We start from the raw sequence: 12,194 nt of genomic DNA, 5'->3' as shown, positions 1-12,194 counted from the left end.
CAGGAGGGAGAAAAACCATTAGAAACTCTTAATCTCAGGAAACAAACAGGGCTGCTGGTGGTGGCGGGGTAGGGATAGAGGGGCGGGCTTATGGTCATTAGGGAGGCTGTGTGCTATGGTGAGTGCTGTGAAGTGTGTAAGCCTGATAATACACACACTTGTACCCCTGGGGCAAATAATTTATTATATGTAAATTTAAAAAAAGAAAAGAAGAACAGAAAAGAAAAAGAGAAAAGAGTAAGTGCTGGCCAGGATGTGGAGTAACTAGGTTCCTGTGCACAGTGGGTGGAAATGTAAAATGGTGCAGCCACTATGGGAAACTGTATGACGGGTTCTAAAAAAAGTAAAAATAGAATTAGTTTATGACCCGGCAATTCCACTTCAGGTATGTGTCGCAAGAATTCAAAGTATGGCCTTGAAGAGCTATTTGTCTACACATGTTTATAGCAGCAAATTCACAACAGTCAAGAGATAGAAGGAACCCAAGTGTCTGTAGATCAATGAATGGGGAAACAAAATGTGGTTGATAACGTGCTATGGAATACCATCCAGCTGAAAAAGGAAGGAATGTCAGATACATGCCACAACTTGGATTAAACTTGAGGACATTATACTAAGTGAAATAAGCCATAGTGTATGATTACACTTATATGAGGTGTCTATAGTATCAAATTCATAGAAGCAGGAGGTTGGGTGATTGTGATAGTGGCTGAGTGGTGGAGGGGAACGGGGAAGGTTTATTTAATGAGTATAGAGTTTCAGTTTTACAAGAGGAGAAAGTTCTGGAGATTAGTTGCCCAACAACTAAGAGAGCATACACTTAAAAAATGGTTAAGATGGTAAATTTTATGTTGTGTGTGTTTTGCCACAAATAAAAATAAAAATACTTACCCAAATACACTAGTAGACCAAATCCAGCAATGTATAAAAAAGATTATATACCAGAATTGCACAGGACTAACCCAGAAATGTAAAGTTGGTTTAACATCTGAAAATCAATGAATGGTTGTCATCATCTATCAATAAAACAAAGACAAAACCCATATGATCATTTTTTTAAAAGATTTTATGTATTTATTTGACAGACAGCACAAGTAGGCAGAGAGGCAGGCAGAGAGAGGGGGGAAGCAGGCTCCCCGCTGAGCAGAGAGCCCGATGCGGGACTCCATCCCAGGATCCTGAGATCATGACCTGAGCTGAAGGCAGAGGCTTAGCCCACTGAGCCACCCAGGCACCCCACGATCATCTTAATAGAAGTGCAAAAAGCCCTTGATAATATCCAACACCCCTTCATGATAAAACCACTCAAAGAAAATGTCCTCCACCTGATGAAAGACCGAATGCTTTCCCCCTAAGGTCAGGAACGAGACAAGGAAGCCCACTCTCACCATTTCTATTCTATTCTACTCACCACTGTTATCCTCAACACTTCTATTCTATTACACTGCATTGTTCTAGCCAGAAAAATTAGGCAATAAAATAAAATAAAAGCATCCAGATTAGAAAAAAAAGATGTAAAACTATCTGTAGATGACATGATATATAAACTCTTGAGGAATTCACCAAAAATGCCATTAGTACTGGGGCGCCCGGCCAGCTCAGTCAGTAGAGCATATGACTTTATCTCGAGGTCATGAGTTCAAGCCCCACATTGGGTGTAGAGCACACTTTGAAAAGGGAAAAGGAAAAAAGGCCATTAGTACAGCCATTTTTATAAGGTTGTCAATTTCTTACAAAACTAAACATACTCTCACCATATGACCCAGCAATTATGCGCCTTGGTATTTACCCAAATAAGTTGATAACATAAGTACACACAAAAACCTGCACAGAGATGCATATGGCAACTTTATTCATAACTGCCAAAGCCTGGAAGCAACTCCTCAGTAGGTGAATAGATAAATAACCAATGGTACATTCATACATGAAATATTAGCCCCAAAATACGTGAGCTATTAAGTCATAAAAGACGTGTAGTAGCCTTAAATGAGTATTACTAAGAGAAAGAAGGCAATCTGGAAAAGCTATATACTGTACGATTCCAATTATATTACATTCTGGAAAAGGCAAAAACCGTGGAAACAGTAAAAAAAAAAAAAAGATGAGTGGTTGTCAGGATTTGGGGAGAAGGAATGAAAAGGCGGAGCATGGAAGTTTTTAGGGTAATAATACTATAATAATTGGTGGATACATGTCCTTATGCCTCTCCCAAAACCCATGGAATGTACAGAAACAAAAGGGAACCTTAATGTAAATTGTGGGCTTTGGATGATAAAGATGATATCAATGTAGACTCATAGGCTGTAACAAATGTACCAATCTGTATGCGATGTTGATAGTAGGGAGGCTGAGATGGGGGTAGAGAGGTACAGGAACTCTTGGTACTTTCAGCCTAACCCTAAATTACTTTAAAAAATAAAATCAATTAAACTGTTTAAAAAATAATCATTCATTGTACAACACAGGTGAACCTTCAATACAGTATGTCACGTGAAAAGAGCCAGACAAAGGACCACATATCTTATGATTACAATGATAACAAATGTCCTGAATGGCAAATCAGTAGACAGAAGATAGATTAGTGGTTTCCAAGAGCTGAAGGAAGGGACAACGGGGTTGTGATGGCTAAAGGGTTTCTTCCCAGGGTGATGAAAGCGTTCTGGAGTTAGATAGTGGTGATGGTTGTACAGCCCTCTGAATATACTAAAAAATCACTGAATTATATACTTTAAAGGGACAAAGTTTATGGCGAATTAATTATATCTCAATAAAACTGTTTAAAAAAAACACTCTACTTGGGTGTCTGCGTGGCTCAGTCGGTTAAGCGTCTCCCTTCAGCTCAGGTCACTATGCAGTAGTCCCGGGATCGTGTCACACATCGGGCTCCCCGCTCCTCGGGGAGCCTGATGCTCCCTCTGCTTCTGCCTCTCTTTCTGTGCCTCTCATTAATGAATAAAATAAAACATTTAAAAATAAATAATTAATTAATTTTTTTTAAAAAAACCCAACTATGTTGTAGTCGTCTCTGACAGGGAAAGATGGTTGTGTAAATTATTTGGAAAATGAAACAAAAAGCCCAAGGCTTCCGGGAGGCATTCTAGAACAGTCCCTCCCTAAGTCTCAGCCCCACACTTGACCTCCTCTGTCCCCTCTAGGCATTTTGCAGGTCTGGGTGGTTTCCGTGGTTGCAGTTTCGATACATTGTGAAAAAACGAATGAGCGAGCAGCAGAAAATGGGCAGAGCGAGCGCCCCCACGTGGCCGTTAGGTCTCCCGCATCCCATCCGGCCAAGGCCTTCCGAGCCTCAGCCGTCTGCATTCCCGCCAGAGGACATGCACGACCACCGCGGCGAGCCTCCGCGGCTCGGGTCCAGGTCCTGCGCTCCAGACGGGGAGCGGGGCTGGCGGCGGCGCCGTGGACTCTTTCAGCCCCCAGATCCTGCATGCTCCAACCCCAGGGTCACTGTATTTCCCGGGCTGAGGAGACACTACCCCACCGGGCCCGGCCTCTGAGCTGCTCCGGGTCCCGCTTCGCGTGGGGCCAAGCTCCGTCCGGAAAGGAGGAATCACGGCATCCTGGGTCATTCGGGGACAGTGAGACCGGAACATGCCCCACGAGAATAGGGCGGCGACCGGCCTTCACAACCGTCATTCCGATGCACTGGGAAGCTTGTTACTCGTTCGGTTGACCTCATCTGTCGAGAGTCAGCTGCGAACGCTCAGCTCCCGCTCATGCAACCCCCAAGCCTGCGGTGGAGCCGGCGGAGATGGGCCCGAGGACTGGCCGCGCTCGGTGATTGGGCCAGTCCTCGCCTGAGCCTGATCTCCATCCCTGAAATAACTAGGTCTGCGCTGATTGGTCGCTGGGGCCGACGCTAGGACGCTGTTGCTAGGTAACGCCCGACAGGGGGCGGTTCCTACGCGCTGGACCGCGCGCCCTGACTGTGGCGTGAACCCGCACGGAGCCTGCTCTGCCCGCTTCTACCTCGGCTCCTTCTGCTCCCAGACGGGTCCCTGGGGTTTCCATGAGTGTGTAAAGTTTGGGGCCCGGGAAGCAGTGAATTCAAGAGGGTTATTATCCGAGGGAGATGAAACTTGCCAACAAGTGAGAGGCTTCCTACCGCGTTCTACTATCTTGAAGCAGGGAGACATGCTGTAAGTTTATATTTTTTATTCTTGGAGAAGCCTTGAAGGTTGGGGGTGTGGTCTTTGCCCCATCTTCTCCAGGGTCCCATCCCTTAGCTATTCAAGGATGTCCCAAACCCGTATTCTTGGTGTCCCCCTCACTCTCCCAGACTCAACTCACCTAGACTTCTGGAAGGTATCTGGATGGTGCTTAGTGTCCTCAGGTGAGTCCACATCTAGGAACTGAGACCCCTGTTCTTTTTACTGCTTCTTGACATGTTTCTGGATTTTTTTTTTCTACTACTGAACAGAGGATCATTCTGTTGATGCTTAATCAGAGCTAATAGATGGGAAAATACTTCAGGTCTTTGGGAAAGGTGTGATGTCACTTCCCGCTTACTCATTCAGGCGATGTCCTTGTAAGAGCCGAAAAGGGCCCAGCACTTCCTGTACCAGTAGTGAGATATTTCTGCGTACTGCTTCTGTGGCTAATCAGTTCCTAGGCCTTTGAGAAGCGACAGTCACACTCAGGAAAGAGGCAAGGCCATGCATCTTGGTGCAAATCCAAGGTAGGGACTTTTCAGAAGGCCCAGTTACAGTCAAGGTAACATATCTGGTTACAGGGTTTATACTGGGAGATTAACACAGACTTGGATGCAGACTGTGGGTCCTAAGATGTCAGGGCATCTTGAATGCCAGGCCCTGGTCCTCAGTCTCGGGGTGAGGCATCTGCTCTGGCCCTGATGTTTCTATCTCCCAAGTTTTCTTGGCTTTTGGTCCCTTCCTTCTGCATCTCTTTCCTCTTATTTTCTACTGAAAAATAGGCAGAATCTCAGAACTTAGTCTGTAACCACTTATGGCTCATAAAGGCAGTGGCAAATTCAAAGGCTTGAGTCAGAGCCCTCCTGAAGAGTTGTTTAAGAGAGGTGCCCAAGTCCCCACAGTTGGCTCACAGTCTTATTGAATCCTGGGGTCATCCCATCACGGGGCACTTGGGTGGCTCAGTTAGTTAAGCATCTGCCTTCAGCTCAGGGCATGGTCCCGGAGTCCTGGGATCGAGCCCCCATTGGTCTCCCTGCTCAACAGGAAGCCTGCTTCTCCCTCTCACACTCACCTGCTTGCGTTCCCTCTCTCACCGTCTCTCTCTCTCTCTCTGTCAAATAAACAAATAAAATCTTTGCAACCAAGAGTCCATCTTGTCAAGGATGATTGATCGAATGTCGCAGTCGAGATATTATTCTCCACCTGTGAAGGTTGACTCCCCCCAACACTCCTTTCCAATAACAGGAATCCTCTAGGGACCCTCTAGAATTAGCTCAGCTAAAGACAAGAGTCCTGAGATCGTCACTCTATTGAGAAACTACTTTGATATCCTTTATGTTTTAAGTTTCCAAAGGCCCAAGATGAGTATTCAGAAAGTGTAACTGGACACCTTAAAAAAAACTCACTAGATTTTAACCTTTTTTTAATGAGTGGCATACTAAAACTTGAAATGACCATGAGCATCAACTAAGCTCTTACAACACTCCCACCGTAATGAAAGAAAATGTACCCTGAGCTCCAATACTTAATTCATCTTTGGGACCCTTTCCAAAGAGTTCATGTTTCCTTTTGAATTCCCATTTACAAAGCACTCCGATCCTATGCTCCCCATTAACAAGGGGCCAGAATTCTCTGCCTTAATTTTCTTACCTGTTAAACATGGATAATCCTTTCTTTTTCTTCTGGATGTTGTGAGGATTAAATGAGGTAATGTAATTAAAGATCCTCTTTAGGAGCACTGAGATTCAGGACCCGAGCTCAGTAAGTGCTAAACAAAATTTATTTCTCTTCCCCAGTTCCACATCAGGACCCCCTCTCTCTATAGCATTCATTGGAGAAAAGATGTGTGGAGAAAAAATAGTCAAGGGTTCTTTTTAGAAACGTATTGTTATTTCCCCAAACCTAGAAGGAGCTTGGTACCACTTGCAATCTGAGAAAATGGAACTAGCCTAGAATAGGTACTGAAATTGCACCAGATGGTTCCTTGAGAAGGAGATCTTTGTGAGGGATGTGTCCTTGAGGCTTTCCAAGAAGTCTGACTTGAGATGTACACTGATGCCCTCAACTCAACAGACTTCTCTGGGATGTACCTTCTCTTTAGGATCTGGAGCGCCAGAGGACCACAGACCTCAACTTTTTGTCCGCCTCCCGCAAGAAACAAAAGGTTCTCTCAGACCCTAGGGAAGAAGAAATGTGTGTGTGTGTGTGTGTGTGTGTGTGTGTGTGTGTGTGTGTTTTGGGGGGATACAGCTCCTGCGAGGCCTTCTAGGCATTATTGGGACCATTTTAGCCTTAAAAAAAAAAAAAACTGGGGGCTCAGAGAAATTAAGTGGTTTGCCCAAGCCCACACCACATGTAAGAAAAGAATCCGAATCAGAATTCAGGTCTGTCTGATATCAGTGCAGAAGCACTTAGCCACTTGGAGGTTCTGAATATGCTGCCTCTGTGACCCACAGCTTTAGGGACTCAGAAGCATGGCCAAGGGGGAAGAGAGGCAGAAGGTCTTTAGCCCCAGGAGTTTCCTTGTTTTCAGGAAACTCTGAGAGAGTGAGCGAGAGAAGAGAGCCGGGGAGGGGCAGGGGCAGAAAGAGAGGAAACAGACTCCCCGCGGAGAAGGGGAGCCCAATGCGGTACTGATGCCAGGTTTCTGGGATCATGACCTGAACTGAAGGCAGCTGCTTAACTGACTGACCCAGGCGTCCCTGAAATGTAAACTTTTGGTTTTGTCTTCAAACAAGTAGTCTGGACCCAGAAACTATTACTAGACCTTATCCTATGTATTATTTTTATATTTATTTTATTTATATTATTATATATTATATATTTATTTTATTTATATTATTTTTATTTTATTTTATTTATATCATTTTTCTCTTACAGTTATTCTGTAAATAGAACAATTACATAGCAGAGTATTTTTTTAAGATTTTATTTATTTGACAGAGATCACAAGTAGGCAGAGAGGCAGGCAGAGAGAGAGGAGGAAGCCGGCTCCCTGCTGAGCAGAGAGCCCGTTGCGGGGCTCCATCCCACGACCCTGAGATCATGACCTGAGCCGAAGGCAGAGGCTTTAACCCAGTGAGCCAGCCAGGTGCCCGCAGAGTATTTTTTAAAAGGATTTTATTTATTTATTTATTTATTTGGGAGAAGAGAGAGAAAGCACGGGTGGGGGAGGAGCAGAGGGAAAGGGAGAAGCAGACGCCCCGCTAAGTAGGGAGCCTGATTTGGGGCTCAGTCTCAGGACCCTAAGATCATGACCTGAGCCGAAGGCAGGTGCTTAACCCACTGAGCCACCCACGTGCCCCCATTGAAGTGCATTTTTGTGTTAAAAGCATCAGTGCGCTCAGTGCATTTAAGATACGCCACCTGCCGTACTGTTTGTTTTGTTTTTCAGTCTCCCCCTCCCTCCTCACCCCTGCCCCATTTAAAAAATACAGCAGCTTGGCAGGGGGTGGGTATGAAGGGCTAGGACTTTAGCGACTTTTTAATTAGACCCGTGTCGGCCTGGGGCAGGGCTTTCCGCCCAGAGATCCTCCCCACTCGGAACCCCAGGCCGCCCCTTAAGCTGATGAGCCCCCGGAGGCCCGCTCAACCCTGGAGCCGCATCCTGAGACAGTCCCGGGGAAAACCGGACGACGCCAGCTTTGGGAGACGAAGCCGTGGGATGACCTTTCCCTGCGCGAGCGAGCACGGCTGGGCTCCGGCTCCTCGCCGCGGTGGGCGCTGCGCCCTGGGCGCCCGGAGCCGCGGCCGCCGGGGCTGCCCCACGATCGCGCTCGCCGACGGGCCATCGCCGGCAGGACGCGGGGGCGGCGGCTGGGCCTGGGGAGGGCGGGAGGCCGGACCCGCGCTCGCGGGGAGCGACCTGCCGCCGCGCTCCGGATCCCAGGCGGCTCCTCCCGCGGAGCTCGGCCCGGCTTCTCCCGGGGTTGATCCGGGAAAAGGGCTGTTGATCCGCAAAGATCACTGGGGGGAAAAAAGCCCACGAAAGAAGTCCTTACGGAAGTCAAATAAAATGTGTGAAGGTTTATGTGGAATGTCTGGGACAGATCTGTGGACGGGCTGGGGAGGGGGTTGGGGATAGAAAGTGACACTAGCTAGGTATGAAGTCTCTTCGGGGATAGAAATGTTCTAAAATTAGGTAGTCGTGATGCCAATAGACCAAACGCCTTTGAATCGCACTCTTCGAAGAGGTGAGTTACGTGGTAAGTGAGCTCTTCCTCAGTAAAGTTCTTTTAAAGTGTGTGAAAGCTCTTTGTCACCTAACTAAAATTTGGGGCACTCTAGTGTTCCAAAACTTACCCATGCATTATTATCTAATTTGTTCTCCATCTAATTCTTTGAATTCAGCAGCATTTTATTTTTTTCAAAGATTTTATTTATTTATTTGACAGACAGAGATCACAAGTAGGCAGAGAGGCAGGCAGAGAGAGAAGAGGAAGCAGGCTCCCCGCTGAGCAGAGAGCCCGATGTGGGGCTCCATCCCAGGGCCCTGGAATCATGACCTGAGCCAAAGGCAGAGGCTTTAACCCACTGAGCCGCTCAGGCACCCCAAATTGAGCAGCATTTTAGAAGGGAACACAAATAATTACAGGACAGAAGGGACATGAGAAATGCCCTAGAAGATCAGAGGAAGACACTTGAAGAAGGCTTCAGAGAAGACGTGCCATTTGATCTAGGCCTTCAAGGATGGACCGGTGGCTCTATGTCCAACTTGGGGCTTGAATTCATGACCCCAAGATCAACAGAGACATGCTCTACTGACTGAGCCAGCCAAGTGTCCCAGTGACTGGTGTCTTTATAAGAAGGTAAAATGGACATCCAACGACATCCAATGCCATGTGAGGACAGGACAGAGATTTAAGGACGAAGCTGCTGGCCAAGGAATGCCAAAGCTAGGAAGAAGCAAAGAAGCATTCTACTCCGCTCTTTGCCGCATCTACTGCGAGGATGAAGACCATTCTCAGCAATCAGACGGTCGACATCCCGGAGAATGTCGACATCACCCTGAAGGGACGCACAGTGATCGTGAAGGGCCCCAGAGGAACCCTGCGAAGGGACTTCAACCACATCAACGTAGAACTCAGTCTTCTTGGAAAGAAAAAGAAGAGGCTCCGAGTTGACAAATGGTGGGGGAACAGAAAAGAGCTGGCTAAGGTTCGCACCATCTGTAGCACGTGCAGAACATGATCAAGGGCGTTACACTGGGCTTCTGATACAAGATGAGGTCTGTGTATGCTCACTTCCCCATCAACGTTGTTATTCAGGAGAATGGTTCTCTTGTTGAAATCTGAAATTTCTTGGGTGAAAAATATATCCGCAGGGTTTGGATGAGGCCAGGTGTTGCTTGTTCTGTATCTCAAGCCCAAAAAGATGAGTTAATTCTTGAAGGAAATGACATTGAACTTGTATCAAACTCAGCTGCTTTGATTCAGCAAGCCACAACTGTTAAAAACAAGGATATCAGAAAATTTTTGGATGGTATCTATGTTTCTGAAAAAGGAACAGTTCAGCAGGCTGATGAATAAGATCTGAGTTGTCCATCTGCAGAAACAGCGAGAAGCCGGGTGATTTTTCAGACTTAATTGTGATATTTTAAAGATGCAATAAAAGCTATACTGATTTGGGGCGGGGGGAGGGAGAAGCAGTCTGCTCAGAGTCTCAAAAGGAACATGGCTCCGCAGACCCATCACTTTTGGACCTCTAGCTTCTAGAGCTGTGAGAGAATAAATTGCTGCTGTTTGAAGGCACCCAGTTTACGGTACTTTGTTGCAGTAGCCCTAGGAAATGAATGCACTTAGCCTATGGTAAGCATCGATGAATGCTAGTTTCCTCCCTTTCCCTGAACACAAAACAAGAATTTTGGTCCTTACACTGTAGGTGGCAGGGAGGTAGTTATATGGCTTTAAGATTTGGAAGAGGAGGACGCCCGGGTGGCTCAGTGGGTTAAACCTCTGCCTTCAGCTCAGGTCATGAGCTCAGGGTCCTGGGATCGAGCCCCGCATCGGGCTCTCTGCTCCGCTGGGAGCCTGATTCCCCCCACCCCCTATGCCTGCCTCTCTGCCTACTTGTGATGTCTGTCCGTCAAATAAATAATCTTTTTTAAAAAAATATTTGGAAGAGAACCTGGAGTTGAGAAAAGACTTCTGCTTTAGCTCATCCACATCCGAGTAAACAGGGGTCTTAACTCATGGAAGAGGAGTAGAAATGCACAAGTGTCCCTTCCAGAGACTTATGTTCTAAAAGAATGGCATGGTTTCTTACTGTTCTAGTCCCAGAAAAGTCTCCTTTTTAATTTACTTTTTTTTTTTAAAGTTTTATTTATTTACATCATCTCTATGCCCCACATGGGGCTTGAACTCGTGACCTGGAGATCAAGGGTCTCATGCTCTTTATGGTTGAGCCAGTCAGGTCTCGCAAGAGAAAATTCTTAAGGCTCCCAATCCAAAAAGCCAATCTCTTGATTGAAATTAGTCTGAGGAAGCTAAGGGTTGGATGGAGACCCCTTCATGATTTTCTCTAACTTAATTTGTTTAAAGCTCTACTCCCTTCTTCTTTCCTTCAACAAACAACTTCTTTCCCTCTTGAGAAGGGGAGAGATCAATATTCTGTCCTTTCCACGACCCTCCAGGGGTGAAGAATTGCGGTGGGATACCCCTCTGCTTTCTCTCTTCTCTCTTCTCTCTTCTCTGCTTTTGACCGTGTTGCTCCGTATTTGTGCGGTCGCTTTCTTGTTGCTAGCTACCACTATGCGCCTACTTTTCCATCACCTGTGTCACCTAGGACGCATAGTGGTACACAGGCACACACAAACACAACAGGGGTTCGTCAACGTGAGTCCATTAAAACAATTCTCTTCCAAGTCCTGCCAGCTTCCTCATTAAAACACTGCCGCTCGATTTCATCGGCGTCTGAATCCCTTTTCGTTTTGTGGGTTTTACTTTTCTGGCTCTTCTTTCTTTTGTCACAGTCTTTCTTTCTTTCTTTTTTAAGATTTTACTTATTTATTTGACAGAGAGAGATCACAAGTAGGCAGAGAGGCAGGCAGAGAGAGAGAGAGGGAAGCAGGCTCCCGCCGAGCAGAGAGCCGGGTGCGGGGCTCGATCCCAGGACCCGGAGATCATGACCTGAGCTGAGACCAAGAGTCCAATGCTTAACTAACTAAGCCTCCAGGAGCCCCCCAGCCCTCATCTTTATTTATGTATTTTAAAAATTTTAAAAGCTTATTTATTTATTTATTAAGTAATCTCCGCACCAAAGTGGGGCTTGAACTCATGGCGCAGAGATCCAGACTCACACGCTCTTCCCACGCACCCAGCCCGGTGCCCTGACAAGTGCATCTCCCTGAGATTCAGGCATCCAACCCCTTTCCCCTGCTCAGTGTGGAGCCTGCTTCTCCCTCTGCACCTCACCGCGCTTATCCTCTCTCTCTCTCAAATAAACAAACAAAATTTGGGTGGGGGGGGAACTGTTCTCTTTTTAAAACAGTTTTTTAAAACTTTTGTGTAAGTAATCGCTATCATAGTATTGGATACATACTTTAAAATAAAAGACTGTCTTTTATACTGAGGGTTATATTGTGTTTTTAAAAGTAGCACAGTAGGGATACCCTGCTGCCTCAGCTACTAAGCAGCTGCCTTCGGCTCAGGTCACGATCCCAGGGTCCTGGGATGGAGCCCTGAGTCCAGGTCCCTGCTCAGCCTGCAGTCTGCTTCTCCCTCTCCCTCCGCTTCTCTCTCAAATAAATAAAATCTTTTAAAATAAATGAAAATAAAAGCAGCCCTGTAAATGCGTTACTTCTCTATTCATTCATTTGTTCGTAGCAACAGGAGAATGAAAAATCATTCTAAAAGGCATGCCATATGGGGCGCCTGGGTGGCTCAGTGGGTTAAGCCGCTGCCTTCGCCTCAGGTCATGATCTCAGTGTCCTGGGATCGAGTCCCGCTTCGGGCTCTCTGCTCAGCGGGGAGCCTGCTTCCTCCTCTCCCTCTGCCTGCCTCTCTGTCTGCTTGTGATCTCTGTCTGTCA

At 46.5% G+C, this 12,194-nt stretch overlaps 1 pseudogene; it reads left to right on the top strand.

Annotated features, from left to right (window-relative positions):
• Window positions 1–9,072: 9,072 nt before the first annotated feature.
• Window positions 9,073–9,792, top strand: LOC132027178 (large ribosomal subunit protein uL6-like; annotated as a pseudogene).
• Window positions 9,793–12,194: the final 2,402 nt, after the last annotated feature.

This window comes from Mustela nigripes, chromosome 11 (assembly GCF_022355385.1).
Source record: "Mustela nigripes isolate SB6536 chromosome 11, MUSNIG.SB6536, whole genome shotgun sequence".
NCBI lineage: Eukaryota > Metazoa > Chordata > Mammalia > Carnivora > Mustelidae > Mustela > Mustela nigripes.
Note: the sequence above shows the minus strand (reverse complement) of the source record. Positions and strands in the feature narration are given on the sequence as shown.